Raw genomic sequence first — 25,538 nt, 5'->3', positions numbered from 1 at the left:
TGACCTGATCCAAAGGCAGAAGCTTAACGACTGAGCCACCCAGGCGCCCCAATAAATAAAATCTTTTTAAAAAAATATGGTGAATTACATCCATTGATTTTCACATGTTAAACCAACCTAGAATAATGTATTGATCCTGGAGTATTATCCTTTTTATATATTGTTAGATTTGACTTACTGACACTTTGTTAAGAATTATTACATCTATGTTCATGAGGTGTATTGGTCTGTAGTTTTCTTGTAATGCCTTGTCTGGTTCTGGTATCAGAGTAATGCTGACCTCAAAAAAGGGTTGGGAAGGGGGCGCCTGGGTGGCTCAGTCCTTAAGCGTCTGCCTTCGGCTCAGGTCATGACCCCAAGGTTCTGGGATCGAGCCCCGCATCGGGCTCTCCACTCTGAGGGAAGCCTGCTTCTCCCTCTCCCACTCCCCCTGCTTGTGTTCCCTCTCTCGCTGTGTCTCTCTCTGTCAAATAAATAAATAAAAATCTTTAAAAAAAAAAAAAGTGTTGGGAAGTATTCTCTCTTCCTTAATTTTCTGGAGGAGTTTGTGTAGAATTAATATTATTTCTTCCTTAAATGTTTGGCAGAATTGCCCAGTGAAATCATCTTGGCCTGGAGTTTTCTTTGAGGGAAGGTTTTTATTTTTTTTTCATTTATTTTTAAATTTTTTATTATTTTTTTTAAGGTAGGCTCCACACCCAGTGTAGGGCTTGAACTCATGATGCCAAGATCAAGAGTCACATGCTCTACTGACTGAGCCAGCCAGGTACCCAAAGGGAAAATTTTTAAAGTATAAATTTAATTTTTTTAATAGCTGTAGGACTATTCTGATTTTTAATTTTTTCTTGAATGAGCTGTGATAGTTGTATCTTTCAAGGAATTTCTATTTCATCTAAGTTGTTGAATTGATGGGCATAATGTTGTTCATAATACACATATTATTCTTTTACTATCTACAGAATCTGTAATGATGCTTGCTCTCTCATTCTTGAGATTGGTAATTTGTGTCTTCTCTCTCTCTCTCTCTCTTTTTCCTGAATTTTCTGGCTGTAAGTTTATCAGTTTAATTAGTCTTCTCAAAGAAGGACTTTTTGGGTTCATTGGTTTTTTTCTACTGATTTTTGGTGTTTTGTTTCACTGATTTCTGGCCTTTATTATTTCCTTTATTCTGCTTACTTTGAATTTCATTTGCTCTTTTTTCCCTAGTTTCTCAAGTGGAAGCTGAGGTCATTGATTTGAGACCTTCTTCTTTTCTAAAATAGGCATTTTATTGCTACAAATTTCTCTGTAAGCACTGCCTTAGCTACATCCCACAAATTCTGATATGTTGGATTTTTATTATAATTCAATTAAAGAAGTTTTCTAATTTCCCCTTTGATTTCTTCTTTGCCTCATGGATTATAAGTGTATTATTTAGTTTTCAAATATTTGTGAATTTCTCAGATAACTTTCTGTTGTCAGTTTCTAATTTTCTGCATTGTGGCCAGAGAACATGATTTGTATGACTTAAATCTTTTTAAATTTGTTGAGACTTGTTTTATGGCCCAAAAATATGATTTATCTTGGTAAATATTCCATGTGCACTTGAGGAGTGTGTGTTCTTGCTGTTGGATGGAGTGCTCTGTAAATGTCAATTAAATCAAATTGATTAATAGTGATGTTCAAGTATTCTATATCTTTACTGATTTTTTTCTACTTGTTCTATCATTTTTAAAAGATGTATGTTGAAATCTATGAATATAATTGTAGATTAGTCTGTTTCTTCTTGCATTTCTATCATATTTTGAAGTTCTGTTATTAGGTACATTAATGTTTGGGATTGTTATGTCCTCCTGATGAATTAACTCCATTATCATTATGGAATGAACTTCTTTATCCCTGGTTATATTTTTGCTCTGAAATTTACTTTGTCTAATATAGACTAACATGGTATTTCTTTTTACATTCTTTTAATTTAACCTATTTATTATATCTTTATATTTAAAGTGAGTTTCTTTTAGGCAACATATAGTTGAATCTTAGTCTTCCCATCCACCCCCCATTTAAATCTCTGTTTTTTTCAATTGAGGTGGTTAGACCATTTGCAGTTCATGTGAGCATCATTAATATGATTGAGGTTAAATCTAACAATGTGCTGTTTCCTATTTGTTCCTTCTATTCTGTGTTTCTTCTATTTTCTGCCTTGTTTTGATTAACTAGAATATATTTTGTCATTCCATTTTATCTATATTGCTGACTTATTAGCTGTAACTCTTTGTTGTGTTATTTTGCCACTACATAAATTTAAGTATTTACCTTAACTTAGGTACTAAATTAAACTGTAAGTTCTCTGACTACTTGAACTTTAGTGCTTTGTACACAGTAGGTTTTCAATACATACTCACTTAAAGAATGAGCATTTGTTTCTTCTCATCTTATATTAACAGACATTTGGTGATTGCCTGCTTAGGGTGCTCCAGATAACTGAACTAGAAGTTGGTTTTAATTGGAACAGGCCCCATACTACATGAAGAGATGGAGCACTGATTTCCAATATGGTAACTAAATCAAGGTGATTATAAAGAGAAGGAAAGAAAGAAAAATTCACAAAAAAATGGTTAAAACTAGAATTATTAAAGCTTTATGTAGGGGCGCTTGGGTGGCTCAGATGGTTGGGCATCTGCCTTCAGCTCAGGTCATGATCCCAGGATCCTGGGATGGAGCCCTGCGTTGGGCTCCCTGCTCAGTGCAGAGCCTGCTTCTCCCTCTCCGTCTGCCATTCCCTCTGCTTGTGCTCTCTGGCTCTCTCTCTCTGTCAAATAAAATAAATAAAATCTTTTAAAAAAAAAACTTTTATGTAGCATATTGTATAAGAAAGTCAATGCGTAAATACATTAGAAAAAGAAGTTTGAGGTCTCAGATTTTTAAAAAATCCAATCCCATAACATAAACAAACCCTTTTCTCACAAAAGATGTCTTTGTAAATAGTTTTTATCTTGCGTTTTCCAAATCTCTGGTTGTTACAAGCAGGATGCATGTCTTCCTTATTGAAGCTGCTTTTCTTGGAAATCAGACCCTTTGGAGCTATAATCAAACATTATTTGCCAACAGTAAGAGAGGACAGAGTTTTATATTTTTTCTCCAGTATTTTAACAAATGTGGAAATTCAGCCTCTAGGATCACGTGGGGATCAAGTAATAGAATCTGTTACTTTTAAGCTCCAGGTAGCTAAACTTACAAACTTTTCATAATGAGAATATTTGCTGACTCCATGAGAATCTTTGAAGTCATCAAAAATGTCAAGATTTCCTTTAACAACTAAGCTCATATCAGGAAAAAGTTCAATACACTGAGAAATGAGTTTCCATTTAGAAAGATGAAAGAAGGATTAGACTTACCCAGTGTTGCTCCAGAGGGCAAAACCAAGACCAGGGGTGGGAATTCCTAGGAGACAGATACCAGCTCACAACGAGGAAGGATGTTCTTACAGAGCTGATCAGCAACAAAACAGACCACCCCTGAGGAAAGGAGCCAAGGTCTTAGTTCAAGAAGATGCTGTAAGATCGGTTGTTTTGGACATTTTTAGGATCAGGGAGCTCCTTTGCAAATCTGATGAGAACTATGGATCATTCTTCTTCCCAGATAAACTCACAGACCCATCCACACATGTGCACATATCCTAAGGCACAGTTCAGGTGTGAAGTTCATCCGTGAACCCCAGCTTAAGAATGTCCAGTGTACACAGATGTTTAAAGTGTGAAGTGGGACTATGCCCCTTCCCCTCTGAGAGCCTGTCACCCTCTGGTTCTATCCCCATCCTCACCACTACCTTTAGAGGTCATCTAGGATTTCCTGATGGAAAACTAGCAGAAGTACTTTCCTTTGGGATATTCTGCCCCACTTCTCTTGTTTACCTTTTGACCCAATAATGATTTACTTAATCTTCTATCTCTCATTCCAGACATTACTGCCTCCTCTAAATTTACTGCTCCCTTCAATGGAAGCAGGATTTAATTCCTTAGCTTGCTGTGATGGCAGCAGACTCCAGTCTGCAGATTTTATCTCTGAGATTACTCCTAATCTCCTCCCACAGTGGCAAGCCCTGCAGAAATATTGGCGCTGTGGAAGATATCGCTCATTCTTCCTTTTCACTGCAGCCAGTGTGAAATCCCCCACACCAATGTGCCTCCTGTGTTAGCCTATGGACTTTTGGACTATCCTACTTTTCATTTATCTTACTTTTGGCTTATCCTACTTTTTATTATAGCTTTGCAAATAATTTACCAATTAATTCGGTCAAATTTTATCTACAAGAGCATACCTCATGCCTCAAGGTCACCATCTGGAGCCCCACAGATGACACTGCTATGCATCCTATGTGGTAAGTCCACTCTTTGAAAGGCATAGTAGAGAGTCAGTTGTCATAGTGGTCAGCCACGTGGACCATGGAGCCAGATGTCAGGAATTCAAATCTGAGCATCACCGAGCCTTATAATCTTGGGCAATTATGTAACTACTCTGTGTTGGTTTCTTTAACTGTTAAATGGATATCTCATAGGGTTGTTATGACAAGATTATATTAGTCAGTGTACATACATATTTAGAATGGTGCCTAGCACCTACCAAGCACTCTGTAACTATTAGTTTATTATCCATATGCTCAAGATCCATATGCTTTACTTACCTCATATCTAAAGGACCCTAAGTCCTGGGCTCCCTAATGCCTTTGACTTTATATCCTCCTTCCCACTGATATTGCCCTAATCATCTTTTGCCGGTACTACAATGACAGGGGTATTATTTTTTAAAATATTTTTAAAATTTTATTTATTGGAGAGAGAGAGCACGAGCAGGGGGAGGGGTAGAGAGAGAGGAAGAAGCAGACTCCCCACTGAGCAGGGAGCCCAACATCGGCTCAATCCCAGGACCCTCGGATCATGACCTGAGCCGAAGGCAGATGCTGAACCAACTGAGCCACCCAGGCACCCCTGACAGGGAATTATTAATGGACTATTATTAATTTTGCTTCCCTCAATGCAAACTGCTGCAGCATTATGGAAAACAGTATGGAGTTTCCTCAAAAAGTTAAAAATAGAGCTAGTTTATAATCCAGTAATCGCACTACTAGGTATTTACCCTCAAAATACAAAAACACTAATTCAGAGGGACACATGCAGCATTATTTACAACAGCCAAATTATGGAAGCAGCCCGTGTCCATTGATAGATGAATGGATAAAAAAGATGTGGTGTGTGTGTGTGTGTGTATACAATGGAATATTATTCAGCCATGAAAAGAATGGCCTCTTGCCATTTGCAACAACATGGATGGAGCTAGAGAGTATAATCCTAGGTGAAATAAGTCAGAGAAAGACAAATACCATATGATGTCACTCATGTGAAATTTAAGAAACAAAACAAATGAGCAAAGGAAAAAAGAGAGAGAGAAACAAACCAAGAAATAAACCCTTAACCATAGAAAACAAACTGATGGTTACCAGAGGGGAGGCAGGTGAGGGATGGGAGGATAAGTGAAGGGGATTAAGAGTACATTTATCATGGGGCTCCTGGGTGGCTCAGTCATTGGGCAGCTGCCTTCAGCTCAGGTCATGATCCCTGGGTCCTGGGATCGAGCCCCACATCAGGCTCCCTGCTCGGCGGGAAGCCTGCTTCTCCCTCTCCCACTCCCCCTGCTTGTGTTCCCTCTCTCGCCATGTCTCTCTCTGTCAGATAAATAAATAAAATCTTAAAAAAAAAAAGTACATTTATCATGATGAGCACTGAATGATGTGTGGAATTATTGAATCACTATATTGTACACCTGTAACTAATATAACACCTTATGTTAACTATACTGGAATTAAAATAAACTTGATTAAAAAATTTTTTTTGCTTCCCTCTCCCAACGATGTGAGCTTGCCACATTCTGGAGTAAACAGAGCTTATTTCCCTGCCTCAGTGACTCTGGATGGGGCTCTGTGAGTAGCTTAGTTCAACAGAAAGTTAGCAGACGCAATCCAAGCAGAGGCTTTACATGTGCCTTGATACCACTTGGTTTGGTCTCTCGCCCTGAGATCTACCATGAGAAGAGCATGTCCCCAAGAGGTCTCCAGTCCAGGGGTAATGTAGAAACACATGGAATAGAACTGTACCCCCTGCAGCCTGGAGCCTGGAATCCAGCCCACCCTGGCTGAGATGTGGCTAACCTACAGGCCCATGAGTCTTACTTTCGGAGTGGTTTGTTACACAGCATTCACACAGCAGTAGCTGACTACAGCAACCATACCTGTTCTACACTTTATGACGCTTTCTCTAACTTCCTCCCAAGTCAAAATCAATCATTTTGTATTATTTTTGTTAGAGGAATAATCATAGTGTATTGCAGATATACTTTATATAAGCAGTCTATCCTTCCAGCTTTAATGTGCATTTCCAAAGACCAAGATGATGCATTCCTGGCACTCCACTGGGCCTGGATAAAGCTGAGTGTGATGGACAATCCCCCCCCCTTTTTTTTTTAAAGATTTCATTTATTTATTTGACAGAGACACAGCGAGAGAGGGACCACAAGCAGGGGGAGTGGGAGAGGGAGAAGAAGACTTCTCACGGAGCAGGGAGCCCGATATAGGGCTCGATTCCAGGACCCTGGGATCATGACCTGAGCCGAAGGCAGATGCTTAAGGACTGAGCCACCCAGGTGCCCCATGGACAATCCCTTGCATAAGTTGCCTGCTGCCTAGTAGCTTAGCTTCATGTCCTCTCACTCTTCCCTGCACAAATATGTCTTCTCCTGGCCATGCTGAAATGCTTTTAGTTCTGCCAAATGTCTGCTAGCTGCAGCTTCTAAACTGTGTACCAAGGCACCCCAGGACATTTAACTCACAGGAACTTTGGAAGATATTTGAACTTTTTGAGGTAGTAACTTGTGATAGTTGACAATTTCAATATTAGATGACAGAGCTTTCCTTTCAGTGACATTATCTCTTTGCAAAGCTAGATTTTCAAGAGTTGCAATAACAAAAAGCAAACACCATGTGAAAATCAGCATGGAACAGGAAATGATGGTGCTGGTGTCCAATCAGATCCCAACATCTGAGAAACCACGTGTGCCCAACAGATGCACACATCCCAATGTCCCACAATGACATCATTAGTATGTCATTGTGATTATTTGAGAGTAAAATAAAAATATTATTTTCTTTCAATTTATATGTATTATTTTTTCAAGCAGCTACTTAGTTGTTAGGACATAAATACTTATTAAGTTGCTTGGACCTAATTAGTCAATAATGGAACTGTTAGGCAGTACTTCTGGTCTATGCCATGAAAAAGTCACAAGGGTATTGACGGGGCAATAAACTGAGAAAGTTTAGAAAAGTCTGCCCCGTGCCATTTTGCTCTTCCAGACCTTTACTCATACCACTTTCATATTTGAAATGCCCAGGGTTCATCTGGCAAATTTTCATTTGTCCTTCAGAAAACTAGCTTGGATCCAGCCTCCTCCAAGAAGTCTTCTTTGATTGTCATTGATAGAAATGGTGGCGGATGAGTCTGGCCCAGCACCTACATCATTTTGAAGTTCCTCTTCTCTATTTGTCAGCATTCTGTGGATAGTAATGCTCACCAAATAATAAAAACTTTGTTCCTTTGTGGAAAATGTCCCCAAGAAGAAACTCCAGAGTCACCCTTGACTACTGTCTTTCTCTCAACCCTCACATCTGACCCATCAGCAAATCCAGAGTCTACCTTCTCTCACCACAGCTACCTTGGGTCCAAGTCTCTCTTTCCTGACTTGTTTCAACAGACTCTTAGCTGACCTCCCTGTTTCTACCCTGGCCCCCAACAATCTTTCCTCAACCCAGCTTCCAGGAGGATTATTTTATTTTATTTATTTTATTTTATTATTTTTGAGAGAGAGAGCATGCACGTAGGGGTGGGGATGGGCAGAGGGGGAGGGAGAAACAGAATCTTAAGCAGGCTCCATGCCCAGCGTGGAGCCCCACACAGGCTGTTTCACGACCCTGAGATCATGACCTGAGCAGAAATCAAGAGCCAGCCACCTAACCAACTAAGCCACCCAGGCGCCCCAAAAGGATCTTTTAAAATAGAAGTTAGATCAACTTATTCCACTCAAAACCCTCAAATAGCAGTCGAAGCCAAAATTTGTGAATTACAAGGCCCCCCATGATTGGCCCCTGTTAACTGTTGACTTCATCACCCTCAATCTTCACTCATACTGCATGCGCTGGCCTCACCCATCACTCGAACACACCAGGCCCACCAAACACATAAATTGCACTTGTTGATCCTTCTGCCTGGGACTCTCGTCCTCCAGAGAGCCACAGGGTGCTCCCTTATTCCATTTAGATATGACCTCAATATCTCCTCCTCAAGGACACCTTCCCTGGCCATCCTATCCAAAATTTCAGCCCCAACACTTCCTATTCCTTTCCCTCTTTTATTTTTTTCCTTAACATGTACTGTTATCTAACATCCTGTGTATTTTATTTATTTACCTTGTTTATTGTCTGACTCTCCCACTAGAACATAAAGTCGGGGTGGGGGGCAGGGATTTTTGTCTACTCTGTTCGTTGCTTCATCCTCAGTACCTAGGACACTGTCTGTCAGCACTCAAAATAAATGTGTTAAATGAATGACAAAAAGAAAACTGAAATGGGAAATAAATAGTATTGGCACAGAGTTAAATAAATAGATCAGTGGAACAGAATGGAAATCCCAGAAACAGACCCCCATGTATATGAACACTTGATGTATGACCGCAGGAGACATTGCTGATTGATGGGGAAATGACAGAGTTTCCAGTAAACGGCGCTGGAACAATTGTGTAACCACATGGAAAATAATAAATTTAAACCTCTACTTCCAGGCGAAACTAAAGATCTAAATGTGTAAGCCAGAACATTAAAGTTTTGAATATAATACTGGAAAATAACTTCATGATCTCAGGGAAAAGAAAGACTTCTTAAACAAGACACAAAAAAGCACAACATACAAAGGAAAAGATAAATCCAGGCCTGATCAAATTAAGAGTGTCTATTTTCCAGAAGATATCATAAAGAAAGTGAAAAGATGAAGTGTTGGGTATGAAAAATATTTGGAATATATACAACAGACACGGGTCTAAGATTAAGAACTCCTGCAATCAAGACTAAAACCACCGTTAGAAACTGGGCAAAAGACAAGTACGTCACATAAAAAGGAAATCTAAATGGTCAATAAACACATAAAAAGGTGTTTGACCTTATAATAATTGAAAGTCCAAATTAAAACCACAATGAAATGCCTACCAGATTGACGAAAAGAAAAGAAGAGAAGAGAAAAGAAAAGGAAAGACAATTTAAATCTGACAACACCAAGGACTGGTATAGCTGAGGAACAAGGGGGACTTTTATACACCACTGGTGGGCACAGAAAGTGCTACAGATAGACACTTTGCAAAGCAGTATGGCATTATCCAGCCAGATTGAAGATGGGCATATTCCGTGTCCTAGCAAGCTTACTTCCAGCTGCATACCTTGGAGAAACTCATGCTCATTGGTCACAGGAGACATAGATAAGAATGTTCACAAAGGTAATGTTTGCAATAGTCAAATGTCATTCCTCTAGAAATGACAGAAAGGACTGCTCTACAGCAGTGAACATGAACTAACTAGAGCAACAGGAAACAATGTGGATGACTTGCGCAGACATCATGTCGGACACAGAAACAAGACACAAAGTGGCCGGAGCTGATTATGCCCTCTATACAAAGTTCAAAAACAGATCAACTGCATTACGTCACTTAGGAATCAGACATAGGTGGTAAAACTATAAAGAAACATGAGAAGTAGATTATCACCAAGGTCAGGATAGTGGCTTCATCCGCGGGGGAAGGAAGGAAATTGTCACTGGAAAGGGACAACTGGAAGGCAGTGTTCTGTTTCTTGAGTTGAGTGGCACTTTACAGGTCTTCATTTCCTAATCTTTCTTAAAAACTCTCTGTTTTATGCCCTCTGCTGTATGTATGATGCATCTCACAATAAAATAAAATTATGAAAAAGTAAAAAAAGAAGAGGAAAGACGGCAGCTGGTAACACTAGAGATAGAAGCTGAAAGGTCTAGGAAAATGTAGTTCTGGCAATAAAATGGAAATATTGGATTACTTAAAAAGTGACATGTCACATGTGCCCTTGGCTTAGCTCTGTGATATGGATGTTCCCACCATAGGTATTAGGTAAAAAGAAGAAAAATTGATTTGTGTAACTGTCTCACCAAGTATTGCAGCCAAAAATATGCTTATCACATAAGATAAATGAGTAAGCATCGGGCGCCTGGGTGGCTCAGTTGGTTAAGTGACTGCCTTCGGCTCAGGTCATGATCCCGGAGTCCTGGGATCGAACCCCGCATCGGGCTCCCGGCTCGGCGGGGAGCCTACTTCTCCCTCTGACCCTATCCCCTCTCATGCTGTTTCTCTCTCTCTCTCTCTCTCTCAAATAAATAAATAAATAAAAATTTTTTTAAAAAAAGATAAATGAGTAAGCATCTGAAAGAGTCATTCAAAACTTTCAGTTATATTGTGAGAGGAAAACCATATACTAGCACGGTGTATTAATGAAGGTGCTAGAAACTTCAGTTACAGATAACACTGTCATCTCACTGGCTAAACACAATAGACTTTCATTTCTCAAGTGCAGCCCAATGGGCAACAGCCAGGAAGAGGATTAAAGTAGGTTCACTCCACGCAGTCATTCAAGAACTTCCTGGATGTCAGCGTGCAGCCTGCTTACCCCACATGAAGTTTTCATGGCTGGGCCTAGAAATGGTCACATCACTTCAGCCCACATTCCGCTGGCCAGGATTTAATCATATGGTCTCCATGCAAGGAAGGTTAGGAAGTAGAGTCCTTTGTCAGAAGCCACTTCTCAGCAACAACTCCACGTTCTGGAAGGGGATAGTGAGACTTTATTTAGCAGCTAGACCTCCCTGCCATCGGGGCATTTGTGATTTTAGGGATTTGTGAAGATTTCAGAATATATATTTTTTGGAAGATCAAGATTCCATTGTACATCAATTATAGCATTATGATAATACGTTGTCTACCCTATGAACTTCATAATGATGAAGGCTGAGTCTTTTACTTAATTTTTTAAAAGATTTATTTATTTTAAAGAGAGAGGGGGAGAGAGTCTCAAGCAGACTCTGCATGGAGCGCTGAGCCCCACACTGGGCTCGATCTCACGACCCCGAGATCATGACCTGAGCTGAAACCAAGAGTCAGACGCTTAACCGACTGTACCACCCAGGCACCCCAAAACTGAGTCTTTTATTTTAACAGGTAAAAACATGCACAAAAGTTATTAACCCTTCCTCATATTTTCCACAAAAGGTGGCATAGTGTACAAAGTGTTCTGTACCTTGCTTTGATTCACTTAACAGTATGTCTTGGAAATCTTCCCATGTCCTTATAAAAAGAGCCTTCTCGTTCTTTGTTATAGCTTCATAATATTCTGCTATATGGATATTTCATCATTTCTTTAACCAAGAACTGGTCCTCTATCCCCAGTGCCTAAAATAGCACCTGATACATAGGGAGGGCACTTTGTAAATATTTGGTAAATGAATACTTTTGCCTTCAAGAAGATGGTACTATGATAAAGCATAGGAACCTAGACCTGAAAAAGGCCAAGAACATGATATATAACATTATACATGATATATTAACATGAAACAAACAGAGGTAATTTATTTTAAAAGGCAATTATTCAGGCAGTTAAGTGGGACATGATGTCTAAGAGCCCAATTTCTGGAGTCAGACCACATGAGTTGCAATCCCAGCTCTACCATTTTACTAGCTGTATGACTTCGGGGAAATTATTTACTCTAGCTGTGCCTCTGTTTCTTCATCTTTAAACTGGACTAACTACATGGGATAATGAATACAAAGCACTCTGCACAGCTCCTGGCATATCCCTTGCACTCAGTACAAGTTAGACATTATTCTCGGATGGGGTTAACAAAGGAAGTCTCATGGAGGTGTGCTTTGATGGGGATGGAGGGGGGTGGCGCAGATGGTCCAAAGATCCCAATGGCAAGAAATACCAGGAACAGAGGTGTGGGGATGGGACCCACAGGACTCTGTGGGAGATGTCGACAGATCTGTAGTTGGGGCACAGATAATCTCGAGGAGTAACGAAAAGCTGAGCTTGGTGAGAGGTAGGCTTTGATAACAAATTGAAGTTTGTGCTTAATACCAGTGTGAGTCTGAGGGAGGACATAGAAATATCTCTGTTTCAGGAAGATAATTTTAACAAGCATATGTATCAGACAAGAGAAAGACCAAAAGAAGAGAAAAGAGTTAATGCTGTGCTCCTACTTGGTGTTGATTTCACAAACTTGATCTTGTGCCATCCTCGACAACTCAGCGCTGTGACATCGGTGTTATTAGCCCCTGCAGAGAAATGACTGGGCTTGAAGGGGCTAAGCATACTGTCCATGGTTGGAGAACAAGGACCTAGTAGAGTTAAATATAAACCTGAAGCTGCCTGACTCCAAAGCAGAGGTGTGCCGGAGCTGACTCATAGAGGGTTGCTAAGTTAAAATTTCAGGAAATGTGTGAGCATTTGTTAAACAGGGCCATTATTAAAAATTAAATGATGCAAACTTATAATTAAATAAATTATATTTAAAACAAGGTAATAAATACTCAAAATTCATCACTTCCTAACTATTATCACTACCTTTTACTAGTGTTTATGCTTTTTTTAAAAAGATTTTATTTATTTATTTGAGAGAGAGAATGAGAGAGAGAGAGAGAGCACATGAGAGGGGAGAGGGTCAGAGGGAGAAGCAGACTCCCCGCCGAGCAAGGAACCCAATGCGGGACTCGATCTTGGAACTCCAGGATCATGACCTGAGCCGAAGGCAGCCGCTTAACCAACTGAGCCACCCAGGCGCCCAGTGTTTATGCTTTTGAAGGTTATTTACAACTCTCCCATCTGCAGCCTGGAAATCCCACATAGTGTTGTGCTGCTGGGCAGCTCTTCCCCTCCCCTCATTCAGTGAGGTCACACTGACAGCTTGAAACTGGCCGTGAGGGGAGCGTTTGCAACACAGCAACTGGCCCACACTACACATCAGGGCTCAGTTTATCATTTTGTTGATTGTCTAGACTGAAGAAGGTGGTGGGAAATGTTAATCATGTAGACAAAACCTAAAAGTCTGCTGTGTCTAAGGGTACCTGGGTGGATCAGTCAATTGGGCGTCTGGCTCTTGATTTCGGCTCAGGTCATGATCTCAGGGTTGTGGGATTGAGCCCCCATTGGGCTCCATGCTCAGCATGGAGTCTGCTTGGGATTGTCTCTCTCTCTCCCTCTGCCCCTCCGCCACCCCTCCAAATAAATAAATAAATAAATAAATAAATAAAATCTTTTTTTAAAAGCATGCTGTGTCTATAGCTGTTACATTTTTTACAACACAAACACATCAAGGAAAGATTCTTTCATTGTTATACTTACTTGATTCAGCAAGAAGTCACTTATGTCATTGACAGGTGAGTGAAGTTCCAACATACGTCTTTGCTGTTTCACTTTGCTGTTATTCATTAATGTAAACAAAAACACCAACCAACATTCATGTCTTTGTCAATTACAACCGCAGGTTGGCTATGGATACAGAGTTAGGGAAAAATCCACAAAAGCATTCTGTGGGAATCAACTGGCTAATTGGCTATATGGTAATTTATAACGGAGTGCTATATATATTTTAAAGATTTTATTTATTTATTTGACAGAGAGAGACACAGCAAGAGAGGGAACACAAGCAGGGGGAGTGTGAGAGGCAGCAGCAGACTTCCCGCGGAGCAGGGAGCCCGATGTGGGGCTCGATCCCAGGACCCTGGGACCACGACCTGAGCCGAAGGCAGCTGCTTAACAGAGCCACCCAGGCGCCCCCAGAGTGCTATATATTTAATATTATTTGTAAACCATGGGCTACACATCCTTTATATCAGCAAAATTTATGATAAACCTATATATGCACCTTTTTTCCAGAAGAGTCAGTTGCTAAACATTTACTAGCACCCCATTGCTCTAATTCATCATACCACCTTGCCTCCCAAGGGGAGAGGGAGACCAGCCATGCTTCTCCATATCAAGTTAATGAAGACCAGCCTCCATCAAGCATAGTATATTTATTTTAGGCAAACTATGTTATTTTCTTTTGACCTCTTCCCTGATTTTCTTCTAGATCCTTGAAATACATCACTGCTTATTTTCAGCCCAAATTATGCAAGTATGTAAGACTTCCTCTAACTCTGTAAATAGTAATTTTCTGACTTTGCCTTTCCCTTCAACACTCTGATTCATCAATTCTAAGATGCACATTTTGTCACATTTAACCTCTCGGAAATTGAGAAGCCTCTCCTCGTCGCCGTTGGCCAGGCAGCAAGCAGCTGCGTCACCGCCTTCACGTGTGTGAACTTGGCCATGGCTAGTCCACTGGCATCATGGCAGGTAAGTTTAAGTGATGTTTAAAATGTCTTTTCAAAGATTGCTCATTGAAACGAAAGGTTATTATACTCCCAGGAGGGCAGAGAAACAAAGCAGTGGGGGCAGATTGGTAGTAATAAAGCAAAAATTTCATTCTGGAAGATTGGCCAAAATTCTCAATTCTCTTGTAAAGCCCAACCAAGAGCCTTATGGGACCTAAGAAAGGAAGAGACTAGATGAAGTTGTGGTCCATTTTGTAGCTAAAACATATGCAATATCTATCATATTACTATAAGCCCTGCAAATAAGGTAACCGAAGGAAAGAAAACTGTCAAATCCCTTGGAGTAAATGAAAGAAATCTCAAAGCAATGAGAAACTGTTATGACCATTTCACGTGTCACCCAGGACCATTGTTAAAGGCATGGTTTCATATTTAATTAGCAGCACTTTTCCCCTATAAGTGGTTTATTAAAATAATGGTACATTTTAGAGTCAGTGGTATTTGAGATTTGCTGAAATCTGACTACTAGCTTCATTGTCCTCTTCTGGCCATCATTTTTTTTTAAGATTTTATTTTTAAGTAGTCTCTACACCTAACGTGGGGCTCGAGCTCACAACCCTGAGATCAAGAGTTGCATGCTCTGCTGACTGAGCCAGCAGGTGCCCTTCTTCTATCTATCATTTTATATCAAATATCATACATTGCTTTGCACATATATCAAGCATCTTGTATGTTTTGGTGCTTTGCTACAGAAATGCAACAGCTACTCTGACACCAAAGCAGGCCACCTCCACATGCCTCTCTTCAGTTTTACTTCTGGTCCCTACTTCCCTACTTCCATAGAACATAATGACCAGCTTCTTTTCTAAAATAGCTTTAGATTGATATATGATACACATTTAAAAATGGCAAACATTATAAATATACAGGTCAATGCGTTATCAGTGAACACCACCCAGATTAAGAAATAGAACCTTAATAGGTTCATCTACCTCAGAAACCCTGCTCAGTGCCCCCTCCCCCAGTTACTATCCACTCCCCTTCCCCAGAGATAACCTGATAGCATAGATGAGTTTTCCCCATTTTTAAAGTTTATATAAATAGAATTGAGATAGTTTATATTATTTTACTTTTGGCTTCTTTCACTCAACAGCATCTTTGTGAAATTTATCAGTTATTGTGTATAGTTTCGCTCACTTGTCTTAGCAGCTGAGTGCTATTTTATTGCATGAATATACCATGATTCCTTCATCCTACTGCTGATAGACATTTGGGCTGTTTTCATTTTAGGGCTGTTACGGTTTTGTGTTTTTTCAAACTCTGAAAGAAATGGAAATACATGTACCACTGGGCAAATTTAAGGTGTACAATGTGTCAATTTGATACATTCCTATATTGTAACATGATTGCCATTGTAGGGATAATTAGCATCTCTATCACTTATATAATGATCCCTTCTTTTTAGAGGTTGGAATCATTAAGTTCTAGTCTCTCAGCAAGTTTGATGATTTTAATACAATGGTGTTGTCTACTGGGCTGTTTGGCCTAGTGCTGTTATAAACATGCTCCAATGTTTCCTTTCGTGTACACAGGAATGCATTTCTGTTCAGTGTATATCTAGAATGGACTTAGTGGATCAGAGGGTATTTGTGGTTCAATTTCAGTAGGAACTGCCAGATGCCTCTGATTTGTGACAAAGTTGTAGAGCAAAAGGAAAAGGATGGTTTTTAACATAATTGAAACTTTGTCCTTCTTTGTACCATACACAAAACCCAATTCCAGGTGAATTTCAAATCTGAATGTGAACAAAAGAATGCTAAAGCTTCTACAAGGTAATTTAGGAAACTATGCAGAAAATAGTAGAGAAAACGCTTCACTTTTTAAAGGCCTTCTGATCATTAATGCAACAAACACATTTCGCTTGATTCTCACATTGAGTAAACTGCAGGGAAAGACAGGGAGAGTTGATGCTTTTCAAAAATACCAGCTAACCCTACTTTTCACAGACTTTGGGGGATTATTTTGGTTGCTCTCTCCTCTTCTTCCTCCATGTGTAAACTACTGAAACATTTCCCTGGTCTGACCATTTTTCCAGTCCTTAACATTCTTTGAATTGGATTCCCCTCCCCACTATTTCCCAGCACCAGCAGACATTAGATGTTCCCAGGGAGACCCTGGTTGGCCCTTCCATCTCCACGGCTGCTCCATCAGAGGGTTATTCCTTGTTCTTGTCACAGTTGGATTGCAGTCTGGGGCTGGAATAGTGGCTCTTATGAGGACATCCAGGATCCAGCCCCGTTCCTTCTATCTGGTGGCTTGGCCAACTGTATGGTGCCTCCTGGACCTCACGTTCCAAGATGGTGCACCACATCATCTACTTTGTGAGCAGCAGGATGGAGGAAGGGGACAGGAAAGGTCTGCCCCCTCTCTTTAAGGGCAAGCCTGGGAATTGCTCAGATCACTACTTCTCATAATAGTCCATAGACCAGAGCCTTGTCATATGACCACATGAAACTGCAAGGGAGAGTAAGAAGTTATCTTATGTCTGGAAGACCATGAGCCCTGGCAAAGAAGAAGGCAAGAACAGACGTTGGGGAGCAACTGGTGCTTCCTGCATCCTCCCATCTTTCGAGGCTCAGCTGAAATTCTACCACTTTTACAAGTTTCCCCTGATGCCCTGCAGCCAGAAGGACTGAAGCCCAGCCTGCTCGGCCTCTTAGGGAGCATGGCCCTCTGGGCCCTTTGCATCTCTTGGCTTCGCTTATCACTCTGTCCACATGTCTTATCCCCCTACTGGAAGGGAAGTTCCATTAGGGCAGGATGCATGTCAGATTCAGTTTGCATTTTTCATACTAGGAACCAATTCCTGGGTTGAAAACTCGTTAAGCATTTATCCTGCCTTTCCTACAGAAACTGTAAGTACAGATAACCAAAATAGCAGATAGGAAGTCTCTCTTCATAGAAATATTCCAGCTAATAAAGAAGGAATGGTAATATTAAAATATCACCATCCTGCATTCCCCAAAGAACTAACAATGGGTTGAATGTGACTGCTGACACCCCAAAAGGAGAGACAACCAAACGTTGCATGTCTGTCTGAAAGAGTCCTGCAAAAATAAGTAAGTAAAATCTGAATTTTAAAAGAAATATAAGTGATGGGGGTATATTTCAAATAACACCACAGGCATGCAATCAGTAAAATCTTGAAAGTGGGAAACTCTACAGGATGAATGACCTGGCTTCTTCAACATATAAGTTGAAAGGGAAAGAGAGAAGAGTGGAGGGGTGAGGAGACAAAGGGGAGAAGCTTTGGATTAAAAGAACCTTGAGAGACCTATCAATCAATTACAATATATGGACATTATTTGGGTCTTGATTTGAACAAACTGTAAAAACAAACAGACATGCAAGCCTGAACTGAGTGAATATTTGCTATTAAGCCATTATTGTTCATTTTTAAGGTGTGATAAGGGTAATGTCATTATCTTTCTATAGTGAGGAGTCCTTATCTTTTGGAAATTTGTGCTGAAATATTAACAAAGGAAAAGATATAAAGCCATCAGGAGGGGAGCATGTGGTGTATGAATGAAAACAAAACTGGAAATGAGTTGATAGTTGTAGTTGGGCGATAGGTCCATGGAGTTTCATTATATATCTTCTCTACTTTTTTTTTATTTTCTCAACTTTTGTATATGTTTGCAATGTTCCATAATATATTTTTTTAAGATTTTATTTATTTATTTGACAGAGAGAGAGACAGCAAGAGAGGGAACACAAGCAGGGGGAGTGGGAGAGGGAGAAGCAGGCTTCCCGCGGAGCAGGGAGCCCGACGCGGGGCTCGATCCCAGGACCCTGGGATCATGACCTGAGCCGAAGGCAGACGCTTAACCAACTGAGCCACCCAGGCGCCCTGATAATATTTTTAAAACAAAAAAATTGCCTTCTCCATAGTGCCTGGATCAGTACTTTACACTAGTAGTATTAAAAAAATATCAGTTGAATGAAAGAATTGTCAGACAGTACCAGCCTTATCAAAAAGGGCCATCTGGGCTCCAACACATTTTCAGGACTGATAGTCACTCAACGTCTTGCATGCTTATAGTGACTGCTCAATCCACACTCCCTTCTGAGAATTCTCTCAACCATCAAGCCCTTGTCAAAGGATAGGAAGAGATAGCTGGTGAGAACTGGATACACTTAGGGTAGCAACCAATTCACAGATGGGGTGGGCCAATCAGATTCTCTCAGGGACTTGAAATAAGAACCTAAGGCTTGGTCAGGCAAGAGGGTCCTACAAATGAAAGGTTTTATAGGATGGAGGCAAGAGTGTGCACCACACCATTTTACATGAAAAGAAGTTCAACTTTGCTCATTATAATAGAAATGTAAATTGAAAATACACTGAGATACCACTCCTCATCCATCACATTAGCAAAAATTCAAAAGCTTAACAACATATTTTTTGGGGGTGGTGCACCTGGATGGCTCAGTCATTTAAGCATCTGTCTTCGGCTCAGGTCATGATCCCAGGGTCCTGGGATCAAGTCCCACATCAGGCTACCTGCTCAGTGGAGAGTCTGCTTTTCCCTCTCCCTCTGCTGCTCTCCCTGCTCATGCATTCTCTCTCTCAAATAAATAAATAAAAGCTTAACAACATACATGGTTGACAAGGTGGTGGGGATACAGGCACTCTCATACATCGCTAGTAAAAATGCAAAGTACAACGCTATGGAGAGGAGGTTGGCAATATTTAACATATAGCTTTTGACCCAGCAATCCCAATTCTAGAGATTTAAATCAAAAGACACCTCTGGGGCACCTGGGTGGCTCAGTCGGTTGGGCGTCCAACTCTTGATCACTGCTCAGGTTGTGATCTTGGGAGTGTGAGATCAATCCCTGCATCAGGCTCCATGCTGGGAGTGGAGCCTGCTTAAAATTCTCTCTGCCCCTCCGCTACCCCCCCACCCCCACTCTCTCACTCTCACTCTCTCCAGGGAAAAAAAACAAAGGTACCTCCAACAACACAAAACTATTCAGGCATGGGTTATTTATTATAGCATTACATGTAACTGCAAAATACTGGAAACAACTTACATGCCCCAAAGTAGGGGATTGGCTGGATAAACTACAGTACAGTCACACAGTGAAGTTCTATGCAGCTGAAAGAGAATGAAAACAATCTCTATGAACTGAATTGGAGTGATTTCCTGGACATACTGTTAAGTGAAAAAAAGCAAAGTGCAAAAAAGCATATACAGTATGCTACATTTTATGTAAGAAAGAAGAGGAAATAAGAAAACAAACATGTATCTGCTGATGCTTATAAAAAGACACAGGCAGGGGCCCCTGGGTGGCTCAGTCAATTAAGCATCTGACTTTGGCTCAGGTCATGATCTCGGGGTCCTGGCATTGAGTCCTGCATAGAGCTCCTCACTCAGCGGGGAGCCTACTTGTCCCTCTGCCCATCCCCACCCCACTCCCAGCTCATACTCTCTTTCTCTCTCAAATAAATAAATAAAATCTTTTTATAAAACAAAACCAAAAAGACATAGGCAGAGTAAATGAGAAACCGGTGAAAAGAGTTATCTGTGAGGGTTGGAGAATAGGTAAGATAGAGGCAGTGGTGAGCTGGTAAACCAGTTCTCTGCAAATAAACAAGCAAACAAATAAGCAAGCAAGCAAGCAAGCAAGCAAGCCAGTTTCCTTGGTGTAAATCCTCCCATGTGGTCAATATCAAACTTCCTACAGAAATTCACAGAATCACCTCTTACAAGCAAGAACAAGTTGACTCCAGCCCAACACTAAGTGAAAAGGTTAGGGAAAGAAGTGGCACTTCTCTGAATATACCTTTTTATATAGCTTTTTCACCAACCTTACTGAAATGCAACTTATATACAATAAAATACAATTTATATACAATAAAATGCAATGCTATCCAATAAATGAATCCATTTTAAGCATACAGTTTGATTAGTTTTGATAAACGCATGCACCCTTGTAACCACCCCACCCCCCAAATCAAAATATAGGACTTTTCCATTCTCCCCATTTCCTTATGATTCTCATTCCCAGTTAAGCCCCACAATCCACCACCAGCTTCAAGCAACCGCTTACCTGCTTTTTATTTCCATCATTCAGATTTATCTTCTTTAGAGTTTCATACAAATGAAATCATACAGTATAGCCTATGTATCTTCTTTGGCTCAGCATAATGTTTTTGAGATTAATCTGTGTTGCGTGTATCGGTAGTTTATTTCTATTTATTGCAGAATAGTAGTCCACTGTATGGATACACCACAATTTATTGATCCAGTCGCCTCTTAATGGACATTTGCATTGTTTCTAATTTTTTATTATTATGTATAAAGTGGCAATGAGCATTCATGTCAAGTCTTTATGTGGACGTACCTTTTCATTCCTCTTAGGTTAATACGAGGAAATAAAATTTCTAGGTCACATGTTAAATATAAAACTTTATAAGTGTAGCTTTATTTGAAAATTGTCAATTTTTTTCCCCAAAGTGGGTCCAGCAGCAATGAATGGGTGTTTTAGTCATCCAGATCTTTGTGAATGCTTTTTTTTTTTTTTAAGATTTTTTATTTATTTATTTGAGAGACAGAGAGCACGAGAGGGAGGAGGGTCAGAGGGAGAAGCAGACTCCCTGCCGAGCAGGGAGCCCTATGCGCGACTCGATCCTGGGACTCCAGGATCATGACCTGAGCCGAAGGCAGTCGCTCAACCAACTGAGCCACCCAGGCGCCCTTTGTGAATGCTTTTTATTGGCATTCTTTTATATTTAGCCATTCTAGTGAGTGTGTGGTGGTTTCTCATTGCGGTTTTAATATGAATTTCCTGATGATTAATGTTGTTGAACATCTTTTTATGTGCTTCTTGCTCAATAGCATATCTTCTTTGGTGAATCAGAGCTTCTTAGAGAAATTGCTAAGTCCAGAGTGAGAGCAGGAAAAGTACAAGATGAGCCTGGAATACCTGGCTGTACCAGAGAGTAAGGAACTGCTTTTAAAATATTATGGAAGTGGGGGCGCCTGGGTGGCAACCAATTCACAGATGGGGTGAGCCAATCAGATTCTCTCTCAGGGACTTGAAATAAGAGCCTAAGGCTTGGTCAGGCAAGAGGGTCCTACAAATGAAAGGTTTTATAGGATGGAGGCAAGAGTGTGCACCACACCATTTTACATGAAAAGAAGTTCAACTTTGCTCATTATAATAGAAATGTAAATTGAAAATACACTGAGATACCACTCCTCATCCATCACATTAGCAAAAATTCAAAAGCTTAACAACATATTTTGGGGGGGTGGGGCACCTGGGTGGCTCAGTCGTTAAGCGTTTGCCTTCGGCTCAGGTCATGATCCCAGAGTCCTGGGATCGAGCCCCACTTTGGGCTCTCTGCTCAGCGGGAAGCCTGCTTCTCCCTCTCCCACTCCCCCTGCTTGTGTTCCCTCTCTCGCTGTCTCTCTCTCTGTCAAATAAATAAAATCTTTAAAAATAATAATAATAAAAATAAAATATTATGGAAGTGATGTGAAAAAGACACAGGAATCAGCTTTATGGAGCTTCCACTGGCAAAATCTGGGACATCAAAATTTTAAACATCAGAGTACTCAAGGAGAGTTGTATATTATAGTCCATTGAATAAAATAAAAATCCATGAGTCCATAGTGATTACAAAAAACAGATAAGCAGATAAATAAATACTGACTAATAAATATGGAGACTTTTTTTAAAAGAGAGAGCGCGTGTGAAGGTGGGGGGTGGGGTACAGAGGGAGAGGGAGAGAGAGGATATTAAGCAGGCTCCAGTCTCAGCACAGGGCCCGACCCAGGGCTCTATCCCACGATCCTGAGATCATGAGATCATGATCTGATCTGAATCCAAGACCTGATCCGAAACCAAAAGTCAGACGCTCAACCCACTGAGCCCCCCAGGTGTCCCATGGAGACTCTGAACTACAGAGAACAAACTGCTGGTCACCAGAGGGGAGGTGGGGGTGGGGGGAATGGGTGAAATGGGTGATGGGGATGAAGGAGTGCACTTGTGATGAGCACCAGGTGATGTATGGAAGTGTTGAATCACTGTTTTGTACACCTGAAACTAATATAACACTGTATGTTAACTAACTGGAATTAAAATAAAAAGTTAAAAAAAATACTGACTAATAAATATGGAAGGAACGAAGTTTTAAAAGTAACTGTCTTGCAACCATAATAGTAAGAATCAATTCAGGCAAGATTCATCAATGCATGTAAATTCAAGTGGGGATGGGTTTGATGAATGACAGAATATTTACATAGTCTCAAAATTTCTACCTACATCTTCGTTGTTAATTACAAGAGAAAAAATAGTCAAACACACTGGAAAAACCGGACAACACATTAAGTAAGTGATCATGATTCACATCACCAATAAGGGTCAGATGAATTTCACAAACTTTCAGATATGATTTCCCTAACAAGCATAGCCAACTTATGTATTATTTTAGCCAAATACACACCACCTAAATCTAGTCACGAGGAAATATTGTAGAAACCCAAAGTGAAGGACATTCTATAAAATATCTGGTCTGTATTCTTCAAAAGTATTAACGACTAGAAAGACAAAGACAGACTGAGGGACTGTTCCAGAATCAAGGTAACCAAAAAGCATGACAACCAAGTGTAATACTGATTCCCGGATCGATCCTGCATAGGGAAAAAAATTGCTAAGAAGAACATTACTGAGTCAATTGCAGAAATTGGAATGTGTGTTATGGATTAGATAAAAGTAATATGTCAACATTAAATTTCTTCAATTTAGGGGCACCTGCGTGGTGCATTCGTTTAAGTATTCAACTCTTGGTTTCGGCTCAGGTCATGATCCCGGGGTCTTGAGATCGAGCCCAGAGCCCGAGCTGAGTGCAGTGAGTGCAGAGTCTGCTCTCCCTCTCCTCCTGCCCCTCCCTCCCATGCTCGAGCTCACGCCCTGTCTCAGATAAATAAATAAATCTTTAAAAAATTTTCTTCAGTTTGATCACCGTAATGTGGAAATAGAAGAGCATATCCATATTTAGGAAATACACAGTAAAGTATTTAGGAGTAAAGGAACATGATGTATGCAACCTCCTCTCAAATTGTTTAGAAAAATATTATGTGCATATATATGTACATATGCATACATATATGCCTATAATATATACATATATAGGTAGAATGAGAAAAACAAATACACAAACTGTTAAAAGTTGGTGAATGTGAATAAAGTAATCTGAGTTCCCCACACCATTCTTGCAACTTTAATGTAAGTTTGAAATTATTTCAAATAAAATGTTTTTTCAGACCTCAAAAAAAAAGATACCATGGCAAGCCAAGGCCACTGCAAACCCTAATGACACAGGAGCAGAACTTAGGGGACAGCGAGGGGCCTGTGAGCCCAGAGATCGGTGTGGGCTCCTTGAGGGGAAGCGGATGCAGGCGGCTCTGAGAGAGAGCAGTGAGCACCTGCTGGTCTGGTTCCTAAAGCCATGGGCGGGGGAGGGGTCTCAATCCAGGGCCTGGGGACTTGAACAGGGGAAAAAAAAAATCTTCTGATTACTACCTGAAAATCAGCAGTATCTTCAACTATAAATGTAGGCAACAAACTGTAGTAGAATTAGCAGTGTCTGATAGAAACCACAGCTTTGTCAGGTCATATCACGGCTGCTGCAAATATCTTGAAATATTTACATTCATTGCCACTTGCAGCCAAGGCTTCTGGATCTGCACAACTCAGAACTGACCCCCTTGAGGGCTTGTGGTGTTTATTGCTTCATCCCCAGGCACACGGTTTGACACTTGATAGGGGCTCAAAATTGTTTGTCGAAGTGAGCTGATTTCCATACCTCTGTTAATGTCTCGCTGTCTGGGAATCCAAAGACCCAAAAAAGATATTTAAAAAACAAAACAAAACAACTTCTTGGAAACGGAAGTTATTTTGTTCCTCTCTTAACTCCCCAGAAAGCCCACCACTTGGCCTCTTCCATCTGCCATTGTGTTTCCCTTTGGCTTGCTACATTCCTCCCAAAGTCAGGCAGTGAGATATTAGTCACTGAAGAAGATGCTATTCTTTGATGTCAGTGTCAGACATCCTGTTTTCCTGTGACAATTGTCCCTTAGAATAGGGGTTTAGTTTCCTAGCTTGGGGAGCTCATTCCCATGCTGGACATGCATTCTGAGCAGTGGTGTAGCTGGTGGCCTAACAAGACCTCTGGACTCTCTCCCCCCGTGGCTGGTGGTCCTAAGCTGGGGACACCTCGAGCAAAGGTCACTAAATAAATATTTTACTATTGCAAGGGAAGAAAACTTCCCAGTAAGTATAGAGCAAAAGCACTCAATAACGTGACTTCTATGATCAGTGTATCAGTTATTGACCATACAATAAACCACTCAAAACTTAGTAGCTACATAGTTTATTATTTCTTATCATTCTGTGGGTTGCAAGGGCAGTTCTTATATTGGTCTTTCCTGGCCCCACTCATGCCACTGCATTCTGGCTGGAGGGCACAGGGTGGCTGGGGCCTCGGCGGAGATGGCTGGAGTGTCAGATACCTGGGCCTGTCTTGCCCCCAGCTCTCCTGTCCTGGACTTCCTCTCAGCATGATGGCCTCAGGGCAGAATCCCAAGAGGACCCAAGTGGGAGCTGCTAAGTCTCTTGAGCCTGGCTTAGATGTCATACAACTTTACCTCTGCCATGTTCTATTGGCCAAAGCAAATCAAAAAGCAGCCTAGATTCAAGGGATGGAGAAAAAGACTCCATTTCTTGGTGGGAGGAGCAGCAAAGAGTCTGTGGCCATTTTTAGTCCACCACAAGATGGGAACAAAGTAACATCCTCAAACACTATATAAGAAAGTATCAGCATAGGGGCACCTGGGTGTCTGACTCTTGGTTTTGGCTCAGGTCATGGTCTCAGGGTCATGGGGCCGCACTCAGCGTGGAGTCTGCTTAGGACTCTCTTTCCTTCTCCCTTTACCCCTCCCCCTGCGTTCTCTCTCTCTCTCTCTCTCAAATAAATAAACAAAATCTTAAAAAAAAAAAAA

The 25,538-nt window shown here is 40.7% G+C and overlaps 1 long non-coding RNA gene across 1 annotated transcript in view; it reads left to right on the top strand.

Moving 5' to 3' along the window:
- Positions 1 to 17,310: 17,310 nt before the first annotated feature.
- LOC145721430 (uncharacterized) overlaps positions 17,311 to 25,538 on the top strand; it is an 11,216-nt gene continuing 2,988 nt past the window's right edge. Inside the window, exons 1-2 of the long non-coding RNA XR_014145105.1 lie at positions 17,311 to 17,381; positions 17,494 to 17,585. This is a non-coding gene — a long non-coding RNA (uncharacterized LOC145721430). The remainder of the gene's footprint in view (positions 17,382 to 17,493; positions 17,586 to 25,538) is intronic.

This window comes from Leptonychotes weddellii, chromosome 5 (genome assembly GCF_054177405.1).
Source record: "Leptonychotes weddellii isolate Sample4059 chromosome 5, ASM5417740v2, whole genome shotgun sequence".
In the NCBI taxonomy this organism is placed as follows: Eukaryota; Metazoa; Chordata; class Mammalia; order Carnivora; family Phocidae; genus Leptonychotes; species Leptonychotes weddellii.
This window is presented reverse-complemented; position numbering and strand designations above follow the sequence as displayed.